A 27114-nucleotide genomic window follows, 5' to 3' on the forward strand; every position below is an offset into this window, starting at 1 on the left:
GTGCAGGGAAGGCAATTATGTGGTCAGGGGGACGGTGTGTAACCGAACACCAAGCTTTCTATACAAGACACACAACACAAAACAAAACGTAAGACCTGCTTCCCTCTCCATTTGTAATGACTGCGCAGCTGCAGAGTGGCAGCGGTCCTCCTGCACAACAACTACATGCAGTTTTTTTTCTTCTTTTTGCGAGAGGCTCGACAGTAAACCAAAGAGCGACAATAAACAAAGAAAAGTACGACTGAGCAGAGCAGACTGACATGCGGAACATACATACATACATACATACATACATACATACATACATAAAGCTTTGGCTCTTCTGCGGAGTGTTGGTGTAACCCTTTGCAACACCGACGTTTGACAAAACGTAAGATTAGTGGTCTAATTTGTTCACCTGTAGAGTGAATAATGAAGATGAGATTCTGAGTTTGTGAAGCACACTGCTCCAGGTTTTATTGTGAAATCACTATCAGCTGCTGAAAAACTCTTTTCCCACCAGCTTGAATAAAATCTTTTTAGCCTCCCGATTCCGGGCACATTTTTAGCGTGAGGCGTCGCATGCCTTTAATGGGAAAACCTAAATGGCGAATTCATTCAAAACAAGAGTAAAAGGAAGGGGGTCGGGATGAGATGAATAAAACGGGAGTGCAGAAAGCAATTCTCCCACCTTTCATCTTGTTATCTGTTTTACATTATTTCCCCTGGGTATCCTGCACCTTGCAGATATACAGCCCCGCACAAATAATCAATTAAGCCTGCAGATTTGCCGGGATTCAGCAGTTGCTTTGTGTCAGGCCTTCAGCCACTTTCAATGGATTTTCTCTCTTGATAAAAAAAAAAAAAGCCAAGCACAACGCGGGCTTTTGTAGATAACGAAATGAGGCGTGCGGTGGCATAATGAATGCCTTTATTATGAAACGGGCTGTTTTGTTATTAATTGGAAGTGGTCAAAATGTTTACCAATTACTACATCCGTACACGGTGCCTGACAAAAGAACTGTCATCTACAAAGAATCGCAGCGCATTCATTCCAACACCCGAGAAGTGATCCTAATTATCAACGTACGATTGGGAATCGACTCTACGGGTTTTGTCAGAGAAAAATCCGAGTCCCGAAGCCACTCTGCATAGCTCATGTAAACGCCAGTGGGTTGTTTTGACTCCTTAAATCTGTAAGAATTATGAAACCACATCTTCTCCAACCAAACATGTATAGCGGTCCAATCGCGATGACCTGTCGAACCCGCGAAGGTGCTCATCCGAAGGGAGGCCTTCTGGCGTGAGTGAGCGGCACAAACTTTTCTTCTATATGAACTGCCAAGTAGTTTTCAGATCATTAAGGAGTCCCAGATGTGCCGCGTGTTACCGGTCCCGGTTGCATCAATCTCCCGAGGCCAGACGGCTGTGGCGAGTATCCAAACAGATGTACCGCCCCGCCACAACAGCAGCAGCACTGCCCTCCCCTCCTTCGTCTCCCTGCGCGGGGCCTGGCTGTCATCGCTGTCAACAGCTTGAGATGCCACACTCTAATGGGAGGAGGAGGTGCACAAAGGTAGAGAATGTGGATATGTGTGTGTGTGTGTGTGTGTAATGCACTCCCCACAGACACACTGTCCAAGTGTGCCCCTTTTCTTTTCACACTGCCACAACCAACTGCCATTGCTACCTTCTCATGGGAAACTTGGGCTGCTGCGACAATGGCACTTTCAGATGTTCTCCCACAAGGCGCCAGACAAACCTCAGAGCTTAAAAAAACCCTGTAAGGTCCTTGACACCCCACTGCCAAACAGGCCTCTCTTCGCAAATTTCAGACGGCCAATTCGTCCTTGCCTGTTTTTTTTTTCCTCTAACAGTGAAAGGAACAATGCCTTGTTCTAGTTCCAGGGTGTCTTAGCTTTTTAAGCTCATCGTCACTGGCTGAGGCGCCGCATGCTGCTGGAATGCATTCTCATAATATGTTGAACAAGTTTGAGTTTATGCAAGCTTTATGGTAAACAGTCACCAGCCAGAACATACTCCATGATGGCCTGAAATTGTTCAGGTCAAATGAAAAAAAATCTACAAAGATGTTTTCTCAGCTCCGGCGCATCCTCACCTTCCTAAAATATTTTTTTCTGCCATCTTCCATTTATTGGACTGAAGACACAAGGCATCAACTGGATACTGCAGTTGTACACAAGTCTGTGCACATTTCACACCAATGCAACCAGTTATTACTGCTTCTTCTTTGGAGCCAGCATTAGGAATTCAGATGTTCTCCCATAAGGCACGAGACATATCAGAAACGTCTCACACATTCCACTATCAAATATCCTTCTCCTCTTGAATTCTAGATGGTCAATGCCCTTTCCTGTGTTTAAGCTTGAACAGTGTGAGGAGCAAAATTTTTATAAAAGTTGGAAACAATAACCAAGCCCCTGTTTGTTCAACTGCAAGAGTGCCATTGGTGCAAACTGCTGAAATGCATTCCCATAAGACACCATGCAGACATGATACAACTCCTCGCCGAGGTGTTTGGAAAGAGGTTCCTTAGATGTGCTTTACCGCATTCTCAGCTATACTTGTTTGGCAAGAGAAGATGTGGTTTCATAATTTTACAGATTTAAGGAGTCAAAACAACCCACTGACACCCCTTCTGAAAAACACCTGATGCCGCGACTTGGATCCATTCTCTGTTTTCTGAAAAGACCGAGGTGGGATAGAGCGGGTTGGAGTTAAACTGCTAAAGCTCATAGTGGTCGACTTCTGTAGGCGATAGCTTCACAACTTGAAGGTGTGATTAGCGAAAAAAAAAAAAACACTGTGAACACATATAATTTGTTGTCATCAGCACACAATGGATGTGATGCATTTTAGTGCACTGAGGCAGTACAAATCACTGGCAGTCAGTAACTGTGGATCCAAGTCTGTGATGCTTGAAAATACAACAAAACTGATTTGAAGTTATAGGACTGTGTTTCCATAATGAATGTGTGCAAAACTCAATATCAATTTTGCAATTGCTGTGTTTTCACTTTATACAAAATACAATTAAATCACACGTTTGTTAGCAATAGGTTTGCTAACATTATGCCATTAAAGAACATCCAGTAACATCATCATCCAACTACTTCCTGTCGTCTTTTTCTTCACAGTTTGCTCCAGTGGCAACGTCCGATTGTTGTTCATGTGACTCGTATGATGTGAAAAAAGTGTTTTCACTGCAGTTTTGCCAAATAAACTAATTTACAACTAAAAAGATTATCTCATTCTAGTGCCAAAACCTTTCATCCGAAAACAAGTTTTTTTCAAAACTGACATGTTTCCATCAAGCAAACTTATTTTCGAAATGTGAAATTGTGTAATTATGCGGTCAATGGAAACAGCTATTGACATGCCTTTTCCTTTAGAAAGAAAAACAACCAAAACTCCTTCTGCATAACACTCTACGACCAAAGGTCAAGCCTCCTTTGGTTCTGGAATGCAACATTGATGGTTTAATGTGGGACACATAGACTTTAGCGAAGGATAGAGATCAGACATAAGTGAAAATGCATTTCCCTCATCCATGTGGAAGTCTAGGACAGGAGTTCGTCTCAAAGTGAAGGAAGTTATTGCTCTAGTGTTTGCTGAGGTTGTTGACGTTTAATGTCAGAGGTAAAAGCTTTTCCAACTGTGATGTTTATAATGAGGACGGGGAAATGTAAGACATGATCTGAATCGGCCTCTCCCAGGCCCTTCTGAGCAGTTAGCGCTTTGACCCAGATTAGCGAGCTGCCAACGGTGCACTTGGGAGGGAAACTGATGGAAGGCTGTGATAATATGCCTGCATATTTCAAACTTTAAACACGCTTGGAATACGCACACCTCTAGTAAACAGGCACACATGCACACATGTGGTCTCTGCCTCATACCTATCCCCAGTGACTAATTGGCTGGTGATAAAAAAAAAAAAAAAAAAAAAACATTATACCCACATCTCAGACACAAGACGATTAAGCATCTGAATATTGCGAAAGGGTCTCTAGGGCAAAAGATATTCAATTAGTACTTTTTTATATTGCAGTGGGTTAATGAGCACTGTGTCTTTCTGTACCCAGAGTCCCCACTGTCCACTGTCATGTGTCATAAGCATATGCTGCTGCGATTCTCCCCCTGAAGCCATTTTCTACTTTAGAAAACACAGACCCATGTGAATTAGCAGACAACATCCTGTCATCATCTTGCTACCCCATAAATAAAGAAGCTGAACACTGGCCCCAGGCAAGGCAGACAACGGACAACACAAGAGGAAAAATGGCCATTGAAGAATTGGCCGGAGAGAAATTCCCTCTCCCGCTCCGTCTCCATTCGGCAGCCAGAGAAAGAGCCGAGGAGACTTGGCTCTGCCTTGAAAGCACTTAAAAAGCCAAGGTCACCTCCTGGTCAAATCTGTGAAATGAGAAAATGGCCAAAGGGGCATAAGGCCGGTGGCAGATAACATGAGAATGCACTATCTCCCCCCTCCATATTTAGTAAAAGGGAAGAATGGGGGAACTGGCAGCAGGCTTTTCAAAAGGCTCCAGTTTAAATAAGAACTGTGCATACAATAAGATGGCCCAGTTTCAACCAGTATGGCGTTTCATACATTGGAGTACTCTTAGGAAATGAGGTACTCGGTCAGGCGGAGAGCGGGCAGCCAGAGAGCTGAATGTGAGCCGACACAGTCCCATCTAAAACGGAACAGCTCTTGTACGTCAGTAAAACTTCAAGAAATGAGGGTGTTGATGAAAATGTGTTGGGGTCAGTGGGAAGAGCAGTGGTCTGGCAATTCCAAAGTTGTGGGTTTGATTCTAGCTTCCTCCTGCTACATGTCTGCCCTTGGGCAAATCTCATACTCCCAGGTTTCCTTCCAATCTATGTGGATCTAGTCTTAGGCTTTCTTAGTGGTTCCACTTAAGTCTTGATAATTAAAATAAATTTAGACTCCAGCATTGATATTTTTGACTGTCTAAAATATGCAGGAATAGTAAGCCTGTGTTTTGGGTGAATAACTTTGGCATTGGTTTATCTATACCAGGATGGTGATTTGGCTCAAAGGCTGAAACAAAATGTCAGGATGTTAAAACCTGATGCTTCTCATGGAGACAAAATCTGTCTCACAAAAGTCTAATCTGTCTGATGAAATAAGCACTGAAGACTTTTAAATCATTTGTGTGAGAACACATTGTTCACCCCATTGACAAAACTGAGAAAAAGACAAGAAACAAGTTTTTGTAAGAGAACAAAAACTTGTTTCTTGTTTTGACAAGGAAACAACATAAAGATTAATATCTGTGGTTTTTGAGGAATTTGATCTCTAGTACAAAATCTAAGGTAGCGGTGGGGATCAAAATCAGACATATCTGTCATTGGGCCATTTTAGATGGAGTCTTGATTGACACTTGAGAAGTCAGTGAAACTTTACTTTTGTTCTCTTCACAGATGAACTCACCTGGAACAAGTTCAGACAGACACAACACTGACTGTGTGCAAAGCTTCAGAGTGGCTAGAAACGCATCAGAAACGACCAACAGCGCAATCACCAAATATTTCACTCAACTTGATCTAATCAATGAACTGCCTCAGTAAGTCAACCACAAGTTGGAAACTTAATGCTTTAGTTTTTCTACAGCTCCATTAAATGACTCCCCAATGTTACTGTTAGCAACAGCAGGATTCATGTATTGATAAGAATGCTGTGGGAAACTCTCAGCGCAGATCTAAAACACTACTTCTAACATAACTCCTGGGAACTTGTGCATGTTTAATAAGCATATAAATAATCTGGAAACAGTTACAAAATAAACTCCTGCTCAAGAGAGCGAAGGAGTGTGATTAATAACTTAAACGTTTCAAAATAAAACCGATTTTTTTCCTTTTTTGGAAGCTGTTACAGTCAATCATTTCCGCTGTTCTACGGTTCGTGGAATCAAAGCAACAAAACTGCAGAAATGTTCAGCATTTAAATCTAGATATCTGCACTCTGTACAGGATTTGACTTCAAAAGTAACCTTCACTGTCCTACGGATCACAGAGTATTTTTCTGCCGCGAGCAAAGAAAGAAAGAAAAAACAGGAGAGATTGAGATGAACAGCACAATACCTCAATAGTGGAGCCCATGTTTTCTGCCTGGCCGGTCTTCAATAACAGACTTCTCCTGGACGCTGCTATCCACTCATCCATTGACTACCTATCCCCACGCTGGAGTGATGGGAGCATTATCTTTTACCTCTGCATCCTCTGAATTTTCTCTAGTCTCCTGTCATGAATATTTGATGAGGGGATGTGCAGGAAGGCCAATCACTAAAAGACATTTATCTCCAATATCCCCCTGACTTGGCAACCCAAGCTCAGGGTCTCCTTTGGTAATCAAAAACAAACCTTTCAGAGATGAAAAGGCCCGTTAGAGAAAATCATTGCTATCACGGCAATATGCCGATTTAAAGGGGCAGTGCTATGTGTTTCCTTGGAACATGGAGTCATTTTATAGAGCAGGCAACTAACTATGTTACCTTCAGTGTTATAAAAAGGCTGTAAATATCAAATATGACTTAAAAGAAAGTTGACTTCGTAGTGTAGCGCCTTGAAATTTGGCCTCTGTCTCTTTAAAACCTCTTACTAAAACAGCGCCTTCAGGAAGTCATCACAATGGCTTCTCTTTTAAGCCTTTAGAAACTTTTTTACCAGCGTTGAACTAAGAAGTAGCTCCTGTAATGAGATCAGCAGACACGCAGTTCCACCAGGTGTTTGCTAATTGCTGCTGGCTAGTCTGAAGGATCTGAGAGGGGAAGGGCTGCATTGTGAGGCAAAAGCTTTGAAAATTGGAAACTGCGGTTCAGAGAAGGAGCTTCATCGTCGAAGGCGAGGGGAGGTCGGTCCATCCAGGCATTTAGCGCAACTGAAGGGTTGCCATGACAAAAATGCATGAAGCAATCAAAGCAACACGCCAGGTATGTTTTTGATGAGGGACTATTATTATAACATGATGTAAAGCTGAAAACAAAAAGACAATTTTACACAATACAGCCTCTTTAAAATGAGTTCCACTGGATGGCTGAATGCACTGAGATTCAGATAAGATCCACGTTACTTTATTATTATGATCTTTATGAGGAGTTTTGTCAAATTAGAAAAAGGAAAACTGCAGAGTGTTGTTTGCACGTCCATCCCGGTGGTGTGGTCCATGTCTGACCTCCCATGAGGCTCCAGCAGAACATGCTGGATGTTAATTAGTTATTCCGGGAACTTCTGTCTGTACCTGCTCACCCGTAACGACCGTGTTTGCATAGCGGCAACATTGCGGGGTGTTCAGCAAATTCTCGCGGTCACAATAGAGACCTTGAGTTTTTTTTCTCCCCCCCTCCTCATCATCAGCCTATTATTTCATAACCTTGGTTATGCTGAAACCACGGTGGCATTTGTGATGACAGAAATGGGCGCGCAGGACCCCAGAAACCTCCATTTGAGTTCTGCGACCTTTTGCTGGTGCTGCAATTTGTCACTCCGGTTTAAGTGACGCAGCTCATTTCCTCTGGTAAAGTTGTGAAGTGTACAAAAACAAAGTTTAAGCCCTTGGACATGTTTGATTTTACTGAGTAACTGCTGTAAATCTGACTGGGTCCTGGCAGATGTACTGCTTATTTAGAAAACTACAAGGGTTTGCTAGACAGAAGATGAAACTGAGCAAGCAGCATTAGACGAATTACTAAACATAATACTTAGCCCCTGTTCAGCTAAAACACAGGCCTAAAGTTAGAGGGAGGAAAAGAGGGAAGAGAAAAGAACTAATTATAAGTGTTGGCAGAATGGGTCATAAAACACTTTTACAAGCAATAACTTGAGGTAATTGTCTCCTGTCTGACCCTGATCGTTGCTCGCATCATTTGAAGGAATTCTGGGCAGGTTCTTCCAATAAAACTCTGTAATAACAACATGAAACATGATGGATTCGGAATGTTGACTTTCTCATTGCACCGCATTGATTTGTTTCATTGCTGTCTTTATGTTTTTCATCGAATTGTGACTCTTTTGTGTGTAAATTTGCTTAATTCCATGATATTTTGCCAAAACCCGTCTCTTTGCCGCCCTCTTTGGGCTCCATGGTGGCTACTGCAGATGAACTTTCCTACTGGTTATAATGGTACAGATTGGTTGATGTCAGTGATTGGTGCTTTCATAATTTCTTTGCGAAAAAGTCTCCAGTAACAAAGACAAAAATTAGCTAGATTTGTCCTTTTTTTTTTTTTTTTTTTTACATATTTTCTAGAGAAGTCTGAAAAGTTGATAATTCTGATGACAGCAGTCATGTTGGAATCATCGTGACCACATAAGTGTCTCTTCGCACTGCCAGCTTTGCTGGCATTTTTCAAAACTTTTGCTTTCGCACAACATTTTTGTGATACTTTCATATATTTTGGATAGATTCGTGGTCCTGATGTTGTGGAAACAGTTCGGGGTTGGCTCGTATGACTTGTACCAATCCACAGTGACATGGACGAGTGAGTTTTGTGTTGAGGAATTCCCATTGGCCCGCACAGAAACCTGACCTCAAACACATAGAACACATGAAATAGATGTGAGGCAACTCCTCGTCCATCATCAGTGTCTGACCTCAAAAATGCTCTAAGTATAACTGTCCATGAAAATATTTTTGGTGGATAGCTTTACCAGAGGACATGCAGCTGTAAAAAATGCAAACTCAAAAATAAAGCCTCACCTTTGGGGCATGTGTGTAAGTGTTAGCAATGCTAGCTACTGCGAGCTATTGCTATGAATGCATTTAACTTCTTCTATGCTGGTGCTGTCAACAGTCAGGTTTCTTACATTTTAATAACATCTTTCTCTACATATCAATGCAAAAGTCTTCACTAATTGCCAATCTCTTGTTGAGTCGCTCCTTTTAGAAATTGTAGAAATAGAGCTAAACGAGGCAGTGAAGCAACTCTTAGACAGTTTCGTCAACAAGCGTTTAATTGTGAAATTTATATTCCGCACTGAAAAAGTGACGATGATTTTCACCAATTTCTCTCCCACTGGTTTCCAGAATTCAATGCGCCGATCCTTGTCTCGTACGAATTCAGACGCCTCACGAGAGTCTTTCTGCTTTGGCAACAAGAGAAGAACTTCATTTTGTTTCATCCACTGATCAGGTAGAAGAAATGTTCAGTTGAAACCAGACATTTGTGTACAGCGAATAAAAAGACACAAACATAAGGAGGCCTTAGTCCTCAACGTGGCTGTTGCAGGTTTGAATCCCGACCTGATGACCTTCGCTGCTTGTCTTCCCTCTTCCTCATTGCCTACTTTCCTGTCTGAGCAAAACTAAAAAAACATGTTTTATATCCTCACTGTTTGAAATCAAATCAGACCAAACCTTTCTTGTTCTGGTTTAGTTAGAATGACCAGAATTTTTTCTCAATGCCACAACACTCAGTGAGATCATTTTTATCATAAATTTTATTCCAACATCTGTTTAATTCAAGGAAAGTGGAAAGAAACCCGAAAGGTTGGACCCAACTCATACATTTTGAGAAGACAAGTTATCCCTGATACCGACTAAGGAAAACTCGAGAGAGAAAAAAAAAAAAAAAATCTTAAAAAAAAATTATAATCAAGTTTTCTGGCATTTAGCAAATAAAAATAATTTTGGTAATTCTAAGCCAAAACAAGAAAAGTTTGGTCTGATTTAACTTCGGACAGAGAGTCTTTTTATATGTACGTTCATATGCATATATTTTATTGGTTCTAACGACTTACTGCTGTGGGATCACGTTTCAGCACAGAGGTCAACACTGACGCAGCGTGTCCTTTCTGAGCGGAAAGCCGAAGGGACTCCTCTGTCTTAGAAACAGAAGTTCATTTTAAATTTTTTTGCAATTACTCTCGAGGTGGATCTGCTGCTGTCAGTTTGAGATGCTGACAAAGGATGCCCTTTGCCTTTGAAGTGCTTCATCTTGCCTCAGGTAAAAGAGTCCATAACTTGGCAAGAAAAAAAAAAAGGAAAAAACTTTTTGTTTAGTTCTCCGCCTCAGGCAGGCTTTCAAACTGAGCGAGCGTCTCTGATGTCAAAATATACACATTACACATCCAAAATACCACGTCAAAGGGAGAAAAGAGGAGGCAGAAACATCTCCGCTCATCTCATCAAAGTACGAGCCCTTCACTCTATCAGGAGAGTGTGTTGCACATTTCCTCCTACCTTTTGAGAAAGCAAATCAGAATCCACTAAAAGCTTGTTCGCCTGCATTATTAATGCGCTCGGAGAGAAAGAAGTAGCCAGGAGTTTCGCCTTGAATCCAAATCTTTACCCGGCGACGTGGAGAAACAAGGAGTCTCTCTGAACGTCCCGCCGATCGATCCGAGCCTTTAAATGTTGAATACTCGATGTCCCGTTAGCCTGATTTCACGCCGATTGATTTTTAAAGGATCGAGCGCGTGGGGTTTCCTGGAGGTCGAAGGTCAGAGGTCGGCGCGGCGTTTTGGACGTTCTCACCTCCGCATCAAAACCGGGTTTTGTTGTCATTCCGCGTTAAGTCGGATGCGCCTGTCCGATCCCGCCTCCACTTTTGGCTCGTTTTTGGAGCAATTTTCAAACTTCCTGCAAAAATATGAATATGCATTGGCTCTGCGGCGAATCCATTTGCGAGACGGAATGATAACGAAGAGAAAGTGCTTTAAAAAAAAAAACCCAACAATTAATCTCATGTGAAACAGCAGCTCAACGCCTCTAATGAGATGCCGTTTTAATAAGCCGGTGTGTACTACAACAAAGCTGTTTCATAAACATTACTGTTGATTTGTCTGATGACACGCAGGCAGCGGAGTGAATTAGGTTACCTGGAAGCCAAAACATTTATCGGTGCTTGATGTAAAGGAAAAGTGCAATTTAAGCCCTGATATGTTTCCACTCTTTTCATCTTATTTATTCATTTTACCCATAATGCTCTGCGTTAAAATTCACTTTACAACTCCCAGGCCACCAGCCTTACTTGTAAATGTTCACTCTCTCACAGAGCAAAGCAAAAAAAAAAAAAAAGAAAAACTGTGGTTATATCAACTTTTTTCTAAATCGAATAGTGTTACTGTGGTTACGCCCTCAACTTGCACAGACTGGAACCGGTCAGTTCTATGAGCAGCAAATATTTACTCAACTCCAGTCTTAGAAATGAGAGACGAAGGTAAAAATGTCATTTAATTTTACGTAATAAGCCTTTAAATTATTGAGAATATTTAGGTTGTATCGTCACTGGCTGTGTTTCCATTAACCATAGAATTACACCCATTGAAAATCTGAGAATAAATTTACCAAATGGAAACAAAATTTAAATAAAAAACAAACAAACAAAAAAACAGGTTTATGATGAAAAAAGATTTTGCTCTAGGATGAGGTGTTTTTATTTTGGCCATAATGAAATAGATGTATTTCGCAAAACAGCAATGGAAACACTTTAATGCTTCACACGAGTCACTTGATGTCACCACTGACAGAAACAGGAAGTGGATAGTTTTGCCCTTCAAAAAAATATGATTAATAACAATGGAAATTGGCATCTCTTTATAATTTATCACCCTGTCAGCTGATTAATTTCTAGGTTTTAAAAAGTGTTTCTGAACGCTTTTAAAAATTGTTGAACTTTTGAGACGTTAGACCTTAGTCACAAACAAATTCTTGTTTTTTTTTGTTGCCGTTTTTTTCCCACACAGAACTGCAAACCAGCAATGCAAAACTGGTCCTGGTAATTAGCTACAGTTTAAATAATTCAGTTGAAAGGAAAAAAGAATCCAATTTCTACACAGTTATTGCATGTTTCCCAACATTTTGTTTAGCAGAAGCTGAGATTAAATTGCTTTAATATCAAACAGCTTCTTTGAAGTCGGCCTCAACTGTTGGGCAGAGTTAGGTAAACACAATAACCACTGATTCACCGAAATCATGTTTATCTCCGTAAAGGAGAACTCTTCCAAAACGGACAAAGATTTAGATGGGAGATCTTTATGGGAGTCTCATAAACAGCGCAGCGCATCACACACACAAGTTAATTTCCCTTTTTATTGCACCATGAAACCAAACTTTGCTCGCCTGAGTCGAACGCAGAGACATAATGCTGCCGAACTCCCAGAGAGCCGGGCTGAGAGGAAAGCAAGCCAACGTTGTTGAGCCATGGATCGAACCTGAGCGATAATCTCCACCCTGCAAACAGCGCGGCTCCTCAGAAGAAAACAGATGTGCTTGTTACGGACCGGAGGCCCGCCGACTGCCTGGATGTGTTTACTTATTCATGGAGGTGGAGAGGGGCCGGGCTACTTCCTCAAACCCGCCGTCCCACCAGTTATCCTCTCCCTGGTGTCCGACAAGAAGGAGGGGCCGACCCAATTAAATATGCATGCTGACCATCCAGTGGAGATTAAAGTTCTCCAAGCTTTGTGCTTCCCTCGTTAAATATTGATGAGCTCGGCTCTCTCTCTGTGTGGCCCGAGCGTGTATGTGGCTGTGTGGAGGTGTTGCATCCTGACCTGACACTCGGAAAATGGAGAGAGGGAGAAACGGAGAAAGGATGGGGAGTGTGTGTGTGTGTCTGTATACACACGCACACACAAATTGTCAAATGTTTTTTAGCAACTTATTAAAGAATCTATCAGATATAACAGGTTTAGGTAAGTTCAACCAAATTTCATAATTTTATGATAAAGTCAGCTAAACAAGGACACTGTTTTGCAAATTTCCAGGGGGCGCTGTGGAGCTATCTGCAAAAACCCAAACATACTGAACTTCAAGCACGGTTCATGGAAAACTTGGTGAGATTTTATGAATGTTTAGGCATCCAAAATGCATCTTCAGATGTGTGATCTTCCATTATTACATCTAGATTCTGACGTTGCTTTCAGACAAGACAGAACTCTAAATAAATTGGACCAATGAATAAACAAGAGGAATCGAATTTTGTTCCTAATTTTCCCACAGCATTGGAAATGGACATTCAGAGTTTCAGTTCTTCAAATCTCCATGCTGGATCTGACCAGTGAATCTTCCACGTTTCAAAGACTGGCTATAAAAGTGATGGTCAGGAGAAAGTCCTCCTGCTACAATATCTGTGATATTATTTTTTTCTTTTTCAAAATTCCCCTTGGATCTAGCTAACATGGCTTGAAACTGTTCTTTATGCTGGTGCAATAAACAAGTGAAGCTGGCTTAGAGAGAAAAAGACAGCATCCTGTTGTCTGGGCCTTGGCAGTCCTCAGAAAGATGAAATAAACATGGCACCCTCTCCCAGAGAACTACGTTTGTTTTCACTGCGTTTGTTCGTAACCCTCCGTAACCTCCTGTTTTATCTATCAAAGGTAGACTGATCCTGAGAATGCTTTAATTCAATATTATACAGCTGGACTTGTTTTGGTCCAGACAACAGACCTAAGAGGACTCCTGTGCTTCTCATTCAGACTGTACTGAAGATCAAAACCTCCGGTAAAAAGCTCCGTTTCCATTACAATCCTTTTTCTATATTCTGCTAATGTTTTAAAAAAATAAAATAAATAATTACAGTGTTTCCATTAAATAAAAAAAAATCACACGTGAGAAAGCTTGTCGCTCAAATAAGTCACCAAAACTCACTGTAGTGACGGATGTAAACAGTTATATAATGTATGTTGGTGTTTCAGCCGTGGCGCTAGCGCTCGTCATCAATCAGCCAATTAGGAGACGTCTTACTCAGGCAATGGAGAAACAAGCCTTTAATAACTGGGAGCGGATATATATGCAGCATTTTGGGGAACTTTTTACTAACTACAGATTCAACACTTTTGAATGACAAAACGTTTTATGACTTCCTTCTCTATCTCATTATATAGAATTTCTATAACAAGAGAAGGTAACATCGTTACTTAATTGTGCTATCAATCAAGTAACTGCACAATGTCTGTTTCCACCAGACATTATGCAAAACAATGTCTGGTGGAAACGATCCGTTGTCTTCCTGCCACTTCCTGTCATCTTCTTTGTCATCTCTGCCAGTGGTAACATCCGGCTGCTGATCACGTGACTAATGTGATGTGAAAAAAGTGTTTGGATTCAGCTGAAGAACCATCTCATCCTTGCAACGAAACTATTTTTTTTTTTATTCAAAATCTTGTGTTTTTGAAGTTTCCACGTTTCCTTTAAACAACTTAACTTTTGTCATTTTAACTGGGATCTGACTGCTTTGCGGCTAACAGAAACGCATCTAGAGACTCCGACAGATGTGAGGCGACAGTCGCCTGGCCTCCTCTAAGCGAGCAGCAAACTTCATTCTAGTGAAATTACAAGACGGTTGGTAGACGTGTTCAGGCGAGCTAACAACACGGCTAAAGCTGGAAGAAGTTAAACTTTTGTCGCTGTTGTCACAGTCGCGTCCAATGTGTTGGTTTCATTCACCCTTCACTGTCGCTCGGCTCTCCCTGTATGTCGAGATCATTATGTGACCCAAACATAGAACAACAGGCCAATCAGATAACTAATAATTCTAATAATAATTTCTCACCAAGTGTCTTCCTAAAGTCAAATGCTGATGAGTTAGCTGGAGGGACTATAAAGTCTAAACTTTAGCACTGTCAGTTGAAAAGCAGCATGCCCTAAGACATAAAGTTGCATCTCTTTAGCATTAAATCATCTCCAATTGCTTTAGCTCTGGCTTTTGAAAAAAATGCTGACCTCAATTCCTCACTGAATCTGAATAATTCATGGCATTTAATACACTTAATGAGAAAAAAAAAAAAAAACAAAAAAAAAACATGTCCTTGTCTAACCTCGTCTGTCAAAAAATATTTTAAAACTAATCAATTTGGTTTTTGTGAGTGTTCAAAAGGGGGTCACAGATGAGTGATCAACCCCAGATTCAAGGACATGACCAAAACAAATAATCTTCCATAAGTGCAACTAATTCAGACGTGTCACCACTTTGCTGTAGTCTGGAAAAAGAGCCAAACTGTCACAAAGCGGACAAGTCAAATGTCTCCTGCAGAAAATCTTAACAGCCAGACGAGACAAAGACTGGCCTCAGTGACCACAGTGATAGGAAGTGTCTTTTTGGGGAGTCAAAATGAGAGTTCGTAATAATAAAAATAATGAAAACACTGTACCAACAGAATCAATTCAAGGCAGGAAATTCTGGGTAAATACAAGCAAAACAAACGCATGAGTCTGGAGACTTTGTTTGAGGCCTTTTACCAAAGACAAAAGAGAAATCCTGCAACTGCTACATCCAGGTTTTTAAATGAGTTTAGATCGTCTGTTACTGTCCAGTGTGAAAGCAAACTGCAGCAGCTAAAAATATAACAAATGTTGCAATTTTGGTTCCCAATCAAACAGAGTCCACTGGACTATCAAATATTTAAAAAAAGACAAAAAAAAAATGCTCTTAGTGGTCCTAGGATATGAGCTTCAACTTTAATGTTAAAAGGCTTTTTTTGTGTGTGAATTTTCATTCTGATATCTACAGAAGTGATAATTTAGCTCTGGTCCTCTGCCACCACCAGCATGTATTTATATCTAATTTCAAAGCTTCACAGTCCAGCTAATAAGCCATCAAAGAAAGTCTATAAATATCCCATAAGCCTCTTTATTTCTGCTTTATTCTTGACTTAACAGAAATATGACAAATGATAGTCAAATCTCTGTGGTACTGCTATAAGCAGCCTCTAGTCTGTCATTATTCTTCAACCCCTGTAAAAATCCCTCAGCTGCCTCTAAAACTAGTGTAACCAACGGCTTTACGTTACAAACCTGATCGAAAATTAGTGTTTTCAACCATTCAACTACATGGTGCGACTAACTTTTATATGTTTTATTAAGATGTCAAGCAATGGATCAGCACACTTGTGTATAATTATGAAGATGAAGGAAAATAATAGACAGTTTAGAATTGTTTGTATGCAGAAATCCTGAAAAGTGCAACATGGATTTTTTTGTACACGGTGCAACTAATTGCTCACAGCAGTTCACCTGTGATGCATTGTTTGTACAGGACAAAAATCATTTCACCACCTATGGAGGTTAGCTTTCCACCACACTGTGTTTTCATGTGGTTTCTGTCTAATGTTGCCAGAGCTTCTTCCATCAAATGTTCAGCGTCCTCATCAAGGCTTTTCACTCTTTACTTACTCGTCAGATTTGCGTACGTGACAAAACACTCTCCTGTTGAAAGATTCTTCACCTGAGTCATGGATCTCTGGAGCTCCTCCAGTGTTGCTCGGTCTCTTGGCTGCTGCATGTTTAGATGGATGGCAACGTGTTAGCAAACATGACGGTCTACCGAAAAATGGACAAGGAGAGCATAGACCAAAGCACAAGTGGGAGAATCTGTTAAAACACTAAAACTATGGTCTTCATAAAAAAAGCAAGAAAAAGAAAGCCACAGTTTGAAAAATTCTCACGAAGATGAAATGCTGAGCTCCAACAAATTCTTTGGGGAACATGGGGAAAAATAGTGGTAAAAGTCCAAACCTGAATGCAGAAATAATCTGTGGCGAAGCAAAAAGATTTCTGTTCCCAGTACATTAATGTATTTTTTATACTGGACACTTAATTTAAGTTGACATAATTCCTGCTGTAGGAGACAGCCTCCTAAATACTATATGAAACGTTTTAACCTATTTCATGACTTTATGAATACGAGGCAATTAGTCCAGTTGTTATTGTTTATTGAACGGTTAGTAATTGCAGCGGCTGCAGTGCGCCACGGCAAAGGGGGGGAAATAAGAACAATGAGAAACAGGTGAAGAAACAACTCAAAACCACTCAAATGATCCTTTACCCGTTTGGCTTCAGTCCACATGTGCACTCTTTGCCATGGCAACCGTCTGACAACAGCTTCGCTAGCCAAAAGAGCAGAGATCAAGTTCGAGCAAATAACAGGAACCTCAACACCAAAACATTTCCCACACAAACGGAATATTCAGTGCATTACATTTTTATGTTTTAAAGATTAATGTTTTATTAATTATTAATAACCTGTTGGCCTGGACTCAAGCAGCGGTTCGTTAATTTGTGAGCATCCAGCAGCAAAAACATAAATCAGCACCCCTGAGCGTCACTATGTTTAAGTTATCCAATATGTAGGCCTACTTGTTATGTATGTTGTTTTTTTTTTTTTTTTTTTACAAACGCAGTGATGCTAAATGTGTCAGATGTGTCATTGAAGGTCCTTTCACATGTACTCGCCCCGGAGTTGTGCCATGATTCTTGTTTTCACACCTTGTTTTATTCCCAGTGCAAAATGGCCGCCGTCTGTTGGGGAGGAGCTGAGCCCTGGCCCGTTAAAGACGCCATGTGTTGACTGGGTGATGAATTCTGCTGTTTCACAGAGACACTGCAGCCCAGTCTATGACACGTGTGAGGCTTAGAAGTTCCTGTTTATTTACTTTGACATTTTTCACCAGATTAGCATAAAAAATTTGAAGAAAAAAAATGTATGCAAAGTAGAAGAAATCAGGAAAATGTCTAGTGATAATAGTAACAAAACGTTAAGGTAGGTAGTTCCAGCAGCCTGGGCTGAGCTCAAATGAGGCTTTACCTTAGGCTTTATTTTGGGGAGGAGGAAGGCCTTTTCATTATTATGCCCCACTTATCAAACTGGGACAGTGTATATTCCTGACACGGTATGGTCACCACTCCCATGAAATCATAAAGCAGAAAATCACAATCCATCTGACATTTCTCACAGGGGAAATAGCAGCAATAACTCCTGACTGAGTTGGCATTTGGAAGTTGGACGTTTGTGCCTCGGGGACAAGACAAGAAGTTGTGGGATGAGCGCGGTGAGGGAGCAACAAACAAGTTTTTTTCCCCCTCTCCTCCTTTTCCTGTGGAGAGAGGATCCGCTTTATCGGTCACAGCTGTCGGGAGACTGGCCCTGTTGGGCACAGACGTTTGGTGAAATCCCCGCATTTCTCTCCACACACTCCGTAGCGGGAAGCCTCTCGGAATAGAAGGCAATAATATGCATGGTGGGGTCTTGTTGGAGGAACTGTACGACACCATATGGGGGAAGCAGCCGGCGCAATACTGAAGCTCTGAGTTAGACGTAGTTACCTGACGTTGCTGAGGGCAAACGTTACTCGGCCGAACCCAGAAAAGGGGAATTCTCTCAGTGTCTTTGCTCAGTCTAGAATATCACTCTACAGCTTTAAAGCCGCAGAATGTAACTTTTACAAAAATATGTTTTTTCCCCCCCCACATTTATTGAAACTGTCTCTGTGTCATGACAGCACGGTATGAGAAGAGTAATATGTGAAACATAAATTCAAGCTAATCCACCTCCTCCACATGCTACTACCACAATTTGCAAAAATACACCTGGTCAAAAACAACCAATCAGAGCCAGGAGGAGGGGCTTAAAGCTGTCAATCAACCCTGTGCACGCTCCTAAATGTGTAATAGTGGAGAAACAACTTACTAGAGGAAAACTGTTTATCTGCTGTCGTCAACAGCTATGCTAACTAGCCTTAGCAGTCATGACAGCAAAGACCAAGCAGGAGGGAGTGAGCATGAGTGTGATTGACAGGGCTAAGACCCTCCTCCTTGCTCTGATTGGTTGTTTCTGACAGAGTGGTGTATTTCTGCCGTTGGTACTGGGAGAAAGCTGATGAGTTACATTTCTTCAGATTAGCTTGGCTATTTATCAATAGCTGAGGGTCCAGACCCTCTGGACAAAGCAAAGCGTAGAACGAGGCTCTGGTTCTTACCAGGCTTGGTCAGATCTAAAGTTTTTACTGTAATTTGAATTCAATACATGTTCCAACTGGTTAGAGGCACCTAATACTTTGGTAAGTGAATTATCTAGTCATGTTGGCTTCTTGAAATCAGATTGACATTTGTGCTTTTACCATGGATGGACATTGATCCATTGACCCAGACCACCTCCCTTTCCACTCTAATCTGTACTTCCAGTAAATCACTATGAACCTCCTCACACTTTGAGAAAAACTACATTTAAATGAACCCCATATGTTTAAGAAAAAAATAATAGACTACATCTCTTTCTGGGTGATATGCATGTATTAAAGTCTTGTCAAATCCAAGGCAGACAGTCTAATTAGATGCTGAGCTTCCTGGTGGAAGTGAGAAGCACAGCAACGATCCAATCAGGAGGACAGCTGGCTGGTTAATAAGGCCCGTCACGTCTCAGCTCCCTTATCGCTCAGTAATGCCACTCAACGCCGAAGCAGCCTGGCAACCAACTGGTTCCAATTGATTTTGAGAGCATCAAAAACAAACCACCGTTATGAGGGGAAACACTCACCCAGATGAAGTGCAAAGATGGCTGAGAGGTGGCTTTCAATGAGCCCACATGGTTTGAACTGTCAGCGTCACTTTGACACACTAACCGCTGACATTTAGCAAAGACAGCAGCGCGACCTATAGGGTTCCATTCAGAGGAGAGAGGTCAAAATTTGGGTTTATGTTTTTCCCCCAAACATAGAAGATAACAAAACAGTGAAGGCTGCTTGTTATATGATAATACTCGTTGATCAGTCAGGGGATTTTCCTCCTTTTTTTCTTCCAGATGTGATTCTAAACAACCTGAGATACTGAGAGAAACAGCCTCTATAACTCCTGTCTCTTTAACATTAGATGCCAGGCTTTGACAAGAACCTGACTTTTACATACCGTTCTGTCCACAAAGCATCTATTTCAGCCCTAAAAGAAAAAAAAGAAGAAAAAAAGTGGTGTTGGTACCTTGAACTGTGCCCTTGGCTCAATCCTCCATGAATAAACCATGCGGCACTATCACAGCAAAGGGAGACAGCATCTCGCGCTCATCGGTACACAAGGTCTGATGCGCTGTCTGTAGAGCCAGTGTCCCAGCATTGACTGGCGGTTGTAATTCTCTTAAGAGATTGGAGCTGACAATCTTCGGCGTGCCAGCCGCAAAATCCTGTTTATCTGTCAAGACGAGTCGTAGTAGTCCACCACTCTCTCTCTCTCTCTCTTTCTTTCTCTTTCTCTCTGCGTAAACTCTCTCCAGACAAAGTCTTAGACAGCATAAAGATGGAAACTCAGAGCCGATAGTAGAACTGGATGCATCAATTCACTCCATAAACACCAGATGGCTTAGATGGTGGAGGTTCACTCTGGACCGCATTCTTGTTCTATTTTGATACTTAAACTGCAGCCACGAACTGGATTTGGTTTAAACATGTGCGTCAGACTGTCGATATTCCGCTAATGTCAAAAAGAGTCCAATTTTACAATCGCGGTCTTTCCACTAAGTGAGAAATGTAATGAGGATCACACATGAGTGACATGTGTGATCCTCATTAAACAAGTCATTAAATCTGAGTTAGTTTCTCTTGCAAGCAGAATTAGGTGATTTTTAACCAGAGTGAACGTTTTGCTGCAGTAAACACTCTGAGGTGTGTTCGTCCTTACATTGTTATTGAGCATGTAACAAATATGATACAGACATGTCACTTTGAATTACGACATTTCTATGAATACGCCATACATTTGGAAAAATATTATACAACAGAATGAAACTTTCTTTAAATAAAAAATTGTGTTAAATTGTTAAAAATCAATATAATTTCAAACCATTTTGGTTTGTGTTTATTATCGCGTTTTTTGATTCCAGATATGCGCTTCATAAGGAGAAAAAAAATAATTTTCCGTTTATGATGGTGCAATGCAAAGAAATATTGAGGCACATTAAAAAAGACCTAGTTGAACACAAATTCAAGAATTCTTGCACTGTTTCTTTGCTTAGCGACAAAAAGGAAGAAAAACAAGCTGAAAAGGAAGGGAGGCTCACTGCAGCACACTTAGATATGCTCCAGACAAGGGAAATCAGCCAGTGACCGGAAATGACCAATTTGTCAGCTTGACTTGCCAGACACTTACAAATCCAATCTACTTTCGGTCAGTGGTCGCACTATGACTAACTGCTAACAGTTGGCACCAACAGTAACTCTCCTCGGTGTGGAAGTTGTAAATAAATGAAGACTTTCAAAGTGAGCCGTTTTGAGTTTCGGTGAGACGTTTAAAATAAAGTCAGACGAAGCACAGCAGTGGCGAGAGGCTTTGTACGAGGATGGAGTATTAGAAAATGTGTCATTTCCTTCACTTGCTGTTGCAAATCACACTGAAAGAAACTTAGTTTAACAGATATCAGTGCAGATGCTGCATACAAAGCTGCTCCCTAGTGGACGATGCTCGTCGCTCCAATGCCTGAATAAGACGCTGATAGATGACGAGGCTAGCACTACGACTGAATTACGAATATATCTTATGTGTCTGTTTATGTCTGTCACTGCCATGATTTTTAATGACTTATCATGAGAACAAGCTTATTCACAAGATTTTAATTCCATTTCCCATTTAATGGAAACGCCAGAATAGCAAAATTGTGTTTTGTCAACATTAAGAGACTATAGACTAAGATTTGCGCTTGTTTGTAATGGAAATGCAGCCAGTTTATATTAAATTACCGTCTCTTATTTTCTTATTGGTCCTAAAAATGATAAGAAGTCAGCAGGAATCACACAAAGGCGTCACACCACTACAGTGTCGAGTGTTTCTGGTTTAACAGCTTACACACACTTGTTGTTGCAAGAAGGACTCAAGACAGAGGGATTACAAAGCACAAGACATTGCCAGAGAGGACAAATGTGGAACTGCGAGAAAGATGGCAGCTGGGCCTGCTTTGGCGAGCGAGAAGGGAGTGCTGATGGACCTGCTGGGTGGAGAGGAGTGATGCAAGGCTGAGGTCGGACAGATGGTGGCCGATAATGAGGGTGTAAAGGTGTGGGGAGGACAGGAGTCGTGCTGTTCTCCGGCTGCAGAGGCTCCACACTCCACTCAGAACGAGTGTGGGAGAAGGCGGAGCGGCAGCCGAGGCGGAGTGGAGAGGGAGGCAGGGAAGAAGGGGAGAGAGTGAGCCCCGTAGCCCGACGCAACCTTTAACGAGTCCCTCCACCCCCGTCCCCCCGTCTCCCCCGTCCTCACCGGATATCTGCACTGCCAGGCACCTACTGGTCTCAAAATGTTAGGAATATTCTTTATTTTTCCACGATTATATTTGCTAATTTTCCCCTGTCATGAATAGTTCATTAGCATTAATACATAATGAATGTATAACAAATTTGATGAGAGAGCGCGAATGCACTCATTACGCTGCTGGGTCCAGCTCTTGGACAACATGCTCTCACATGCTACAGTTAATAATTTGGGGTAAAATACGGCCGAACCGGGTCACGTCTGGGACAATTAGAGCTGTTTTTTTGGAAGAGCTATCATGCAATCATCGTGAGTCTAGTTAAAAATGTAAAAATAAAAAATGTTTTTCTTGGGATGTCTATTTATGTAGTTTGATATTTTTGAAATATATCAATGTTTCTGCAGAAACGTGTTTTTTTTTTTTAGGTGTTTCTCATTCCTTTCATCTTTCCGCCTTATTTGGACACAATCACGGTTGACGAGCTCCACTGATTCTTTTCATTAGCAGCTCATATCATCAGCACAGCGCCAGTGGTACACAGGAAATTGTATTCCGAATGGCGTCTCAAACACAATGCATCTCAAGCACAAGCCCACTCCGACACATGATCCCCAGAGGCGAGCCGCTGAAGAACGCCTATTATCATTATTGATCAACTAGCCGAATCACAGGGTCAAAGTCGGCACCTGCTGAGGTTCCTCCATGTAAGATTCAGCTTTGCTTGTGTTACACGTCTCAGCTGGGTTGAAACAATTGTAACAAACGATGTTTAGCGATGTCTCCGCTTCTCCATTCTTCTGAGTGCAAAGCCTGTAAACATGCACAGCATCAACGAATGAAGGAACGACCGCCGTCTTCTTGTGCCAGAAGGAACTGAAATGAGCACGCTCATGACTCAACGCCGGCGTTTTTAAGCGGACGTCCTGACGCTGGCGCGGCTTTCATCAAGGGCTTTCCGTTTGGGGTTGAACCTAAGAGTCACACTGTGGCTTCTGGCAGCAAAATGTAGACATTTCACAGAGAAAGAGCAATAGCAATAATAGCAATAATTGATTATACCTACATAGTAAAGCTATATATACAGTATCATACAGTATATGGCTCAGCAACAGGAACCGAATTAAAATAAGAACATCAATTTTGGAAATGTCGTTCCCCTTTTCTTGATATAAGGGGAAGAAATAGATGCTAGCCAAAACTATGAACCATACTTATTTATTATTGGCATCATGACCAAAATTACATTTATTTTTTAATTTGATTTCAGACAAAATACAATACTTTTCTGAGAAGCGGTTCAAGCTGGGGCTGTGACCTTTAGTCAGTGAACTATGAACACAAATCATTTTGTTTCAGCCTCATTTCCTTGTTTTTTCCAGAAAAGATTTTTTGTTTAGAAACTTCCTCTCCTATCTTCAATGGTTATCATACACACTAGCCTTTGCCTGCACATAGCAATATTTTTTAAATCTGTTTTTGGATTACGTTTCCATGATGTAAAGCACTTTGAAATGTTGCTGAAACGCGCCATAGAAATAGACTTGGCTTTTTACCATATTCCTCTTTTCTCGTTTCACAAGGGACTCCCACCTGTATCGCAACAAGTTACTGAGGATATAAGACACATCAATCCTGAGCTTTGTTTAGTCCTGCTCTGGGTTTATTGTACAGGAAAAGTTCCCCACTTTCTTGAGCTCCATCTATGACACTGCAGCTGATACACAGGTATGCTCCTGGGCCCTCTGAGTCAATACCAGCATCAGTTTAAAACCTTTCATTAAGGCAGGTATAACACTTCACTGGCTATCTTATTTTCTCCTTCATCTTGGAGGCCAGAAGCAGGAAATAAAGCACAGGCAAAAGCCTCAACTCCGTACGGGATAAAATCTATTCTCTATTATTGCACTGCTGTTGCTGGAGGGCCGTCAAGCTAAAGGTAATGGCATGGGCTAGTGATAAATTTATGGCCGTGTCCATGAGGGGTGAAACGGGCCGGGAATTGTCCAGGTTGTCGGAGTCGTAGCGAAAATGACAAACGACCCTCCGATGACCAATCAACGGAGTTGTTTGCGATGCCATTTGAATGACTGAGTGGGCAGCAATGGCAACTAACACATTGTATTTACACAATGCCGCGGGAGCAGACAGTAAAGCTGTCAAGCCTCCAGAAGTGGTTTCGGGGAAGAGGATACAGAAAGGTTTGATTTTGGGGGGACACGGCGCGAGTTGCCTTGGAAACCGGCCCGCAATGGAATGCCCGTCGAAGGCCAGCGGAACAGCTGGAGTGGTGAGGCCTAGCCGAGGGCTCCATGCGGACCATCTGAGGAGCTTGGCTTGCGTTCGGTTTGTTACACCTGCTCTCAGCGGGTTGGATGCCACAACTCCTCCGCCGCAGCCATCCCCATCCCGTGCCAGTTAATCAATACTGAGCCTGAAAGTAAGCTGGCGCTACTTCAGCACAGCTAAGCTAGTGGGCTGCTAAAATGCCTTCACATTTCCATCTTTTATATGGCATAATACCATCTATTAAAACAGGGACACGGATCCTCAAGGACCTAACTTTTGTCATCACCTACTCAATAATGATTGGTTTACCAAAGGTTAATTGCTCTATAGACACTAGACCATTGCAATTTAATTGTGCAGTTAAAAGCCTCTGTTGCAGCCCATTCTTTTGTAATAGCTCATTTGACTTGGAGTGAATGGAAAAACCTTTGGGTCCCCAGATGACTACTAAAGTCGCTAACTGTTGAAAAGAGCCTATTCCGAAATCAGACTCCACGTATCAGAGGTAGTTATTTAAGAACTACCTCCAGTGTCTATAGCCGAGTCTCTTTGAGCACCAACTATCTTTCATTTACTAATTAAGCACTTTTGATGATTTGTTTTCTGCCCCTGCAGCTTTTCATCCTGCATTAGCACCGGAAGATATACACGAGTCAGCAAGATCAGCTGCACATAGGAGACATCTCTCCCTCAGCAGATAATGGAAGCATTAAAACGCCAACCTGGGACTTCACAAGCACATGCTTTATGCATATTAATTCTTACATCCCCTCAATGCTATCAGTTGCAAAGTAAATGGGAATTATTTCTCTTGACTGGAAGGGAATTAATGCAAATCTACGAGAGAGCTTCTCTCTGGTGTTTAGCGGCAACTTTTCAGTTTAATGAAAGATAAAACCGTCTTCTTTCAGTGTCCTTCAGTCTGAAAGTTGACTCGGTATTCTTTTCTTCTTAATAAGATTTTGCTGTATAACATCAGAGAGCGACAAAAGACGTACGTTGGTGTTTTTGTACATGTGGAAAATGTACTTCAGACCGTTAGGGAGGTGGCAAGGGAAGAGTTTTAAGGTACACGCTGTTGAGAACACATCATAATGGAGACTTAAATAAATTATAAGGATAGCATCCATTCCCTCTATCAGCTCATTTCCAAGTGGCTGAGGCAGAGCTGTATCAAATGAAGCTGCAGCAGACGTCTCGGGCCTGTTTATCAAACGTCCCTTGGCAGGTCTGCAGGAGCCGCACGCTATCGACTCAACTAAAACATAATTACTTTGTTTATGTGCTTCCTCTGCCCTGCCTCTGAGGGCAGATGTGACCCAATTATGACAAATGAGTGACAAGTTGAGTCGTTGCATTTTCGCCGCATGCTCCAGCAAATCCAAGCCGGTTACATTACGAAAGGGGCTTAACTCGCCGGTTGATCTCAGGGACGAAATATTTGTTAAGAGACTTCTGGCATCTCGGTGAAAGCTGACAGTTTATTGCACCCTTCAACGGGGAAATCCCAAAACTGTTCCAAGACCAGACTCCAGACCTGAAAACATCAGGACGCCCTGAAATAAACTGTTTTTGAACATATGGATGTGCAACACCTCTATTCACTTACCAATATTAACAGACTGAGATATAAAAAATGAGAAAATCCTGGGCAAAGTCAAAGCCCAGATTTATTTTATTCTCTTTTTTTTTTAGATTGTGTGCAGTGACTAAAATGGGCTGTAAGGCAAAGAAACTTTTTAAAACATCTCAGGCAATCCTGTCTCAGGTCAGTGTTAATAGTTAACGGGGTTACACCGTCAGACAAAAGGGGTAATACAATTAGGAAGGAGGCACATTTTTGTAAGTATTTTTTATCGGGTAGTGTATATTGATTAAACCACTTTTTTTCCCCAGAGATAAATAAATTGAAGAAACGTCCAATGGGATATTCTAATTTTTCACATATTCTTGCATACCTACACAAAGGAAGGAAGCTCACTTGACACATCTGAGAGCAAGAAGTGATGTTCTTTTCTTGCTCTAAGTGATCCCTGTCCTGCTTTCTCTTTGTTCTCTTTGACGTAGCTTGTAAGGCTTCATGATAAAAAGCAATTTCCTCTGTTATATTAACACCGTCTGACACACAAGTGTGATACCAGGTGATTTTTTTTTTTTTTTTTTTTTTATTTCACCGCGTGCCTCATTGTATCACTGCAAAGGTTTCTCTTTTCAAAGAAAACCGACAACAGGTGCAGGAGAAAGTCAAGGCTATAGTGTCTACATCGCCTCCAAGATGTTACAGAGGTAGAAACAATCCCCCGAGGCCAGCCCGTATGATTGAGGCCGGTGAAATTAGATTAACCGTCAACTTCCCGCTGTGGCTGTTGTTGAGAGACCCCGCCACCAAACGTTTGACAAGAAAGTCCCGCAGGAAAGCTGCCGCCACCTGGGCAGGGCCGCCTGACCCCGGTGCGCGTCCGGGAGGCAACAAGTGCTTTCCATCTCCTGCGACTGCTCAACCTGTCAATCTGCTTATTCAGAAGGTTCCCCTCCTTTCCCAGGAAAAGCTCATTTTCCCCTTCCTCCTCCTGGCCCCGGCAGTTTGTGTCAAGTCAGTTTTGATTTAACTGCGTCCCTGAAGCCTCGCACTGCAGCTCCTGCAGTGGGAGTTCGGTGCGCCGTTGTGAACCTTCAGTCCAATTAGCACTGTAGGGGACAGGGGATTTTACAATCTGTGCCGAAGAGCCTGGGCCTCGCCCTGCACATCATCAAGACAGGCAGGAAATGTGTTCCCACGCGGAGGCTTTTAAAAAAATGTACCCAAGCAAATCAAGTAAGAAGGCATAAACAGTTGAAGCAAATATCCATCCCCCAATCA

At 41.7% G+C, this 27114-nt stretch overlaps 1 protein-coding gene across 4 annotated transcripts in view; it reads right to left on the minus strand.

The window, feature by feature from the left end:
• Window positions 1–27114, minus strand: part of mgat4c (mgat4 family member C) — a 123162-nt gene that overhangs the window by 13517 nt on the left and 82531 nt on the right. The window contains exon 1 of one of the 4 annotated variants that reach the window (XM_055051722.1): window positions 6106–6261. The exons of the other annotated variants lie outside the window; for them this stretch is intronic. The gene's annotated coding sequence lies outside the window, so the exon portion shown is untranslated. Of the gene's footprint in view, window positions 1–6105; window positions 6262–27114 lie in introns of those variants that run through there. 4 annotated transcript variants of the gene reach the window in all.

The sequence above is a fragment of the Poeciliopsis prolifica genome, unplaced genomic scaffold, assembly GCF_027474105.1.
Source record: "Poeciliopsis prolifica strain line A6 unplaced genomic scaffold, Auburn_PproV2 SCAFFOLD001, whole genome shotgun sequence".
Lineage (NCBI taxonomy): Eukaryota > Metazoa > Chordata > Actinopteri > Cyprinodontiformes > Poeciliidae > Poeciliopsis > Poeciliopsis prolifica.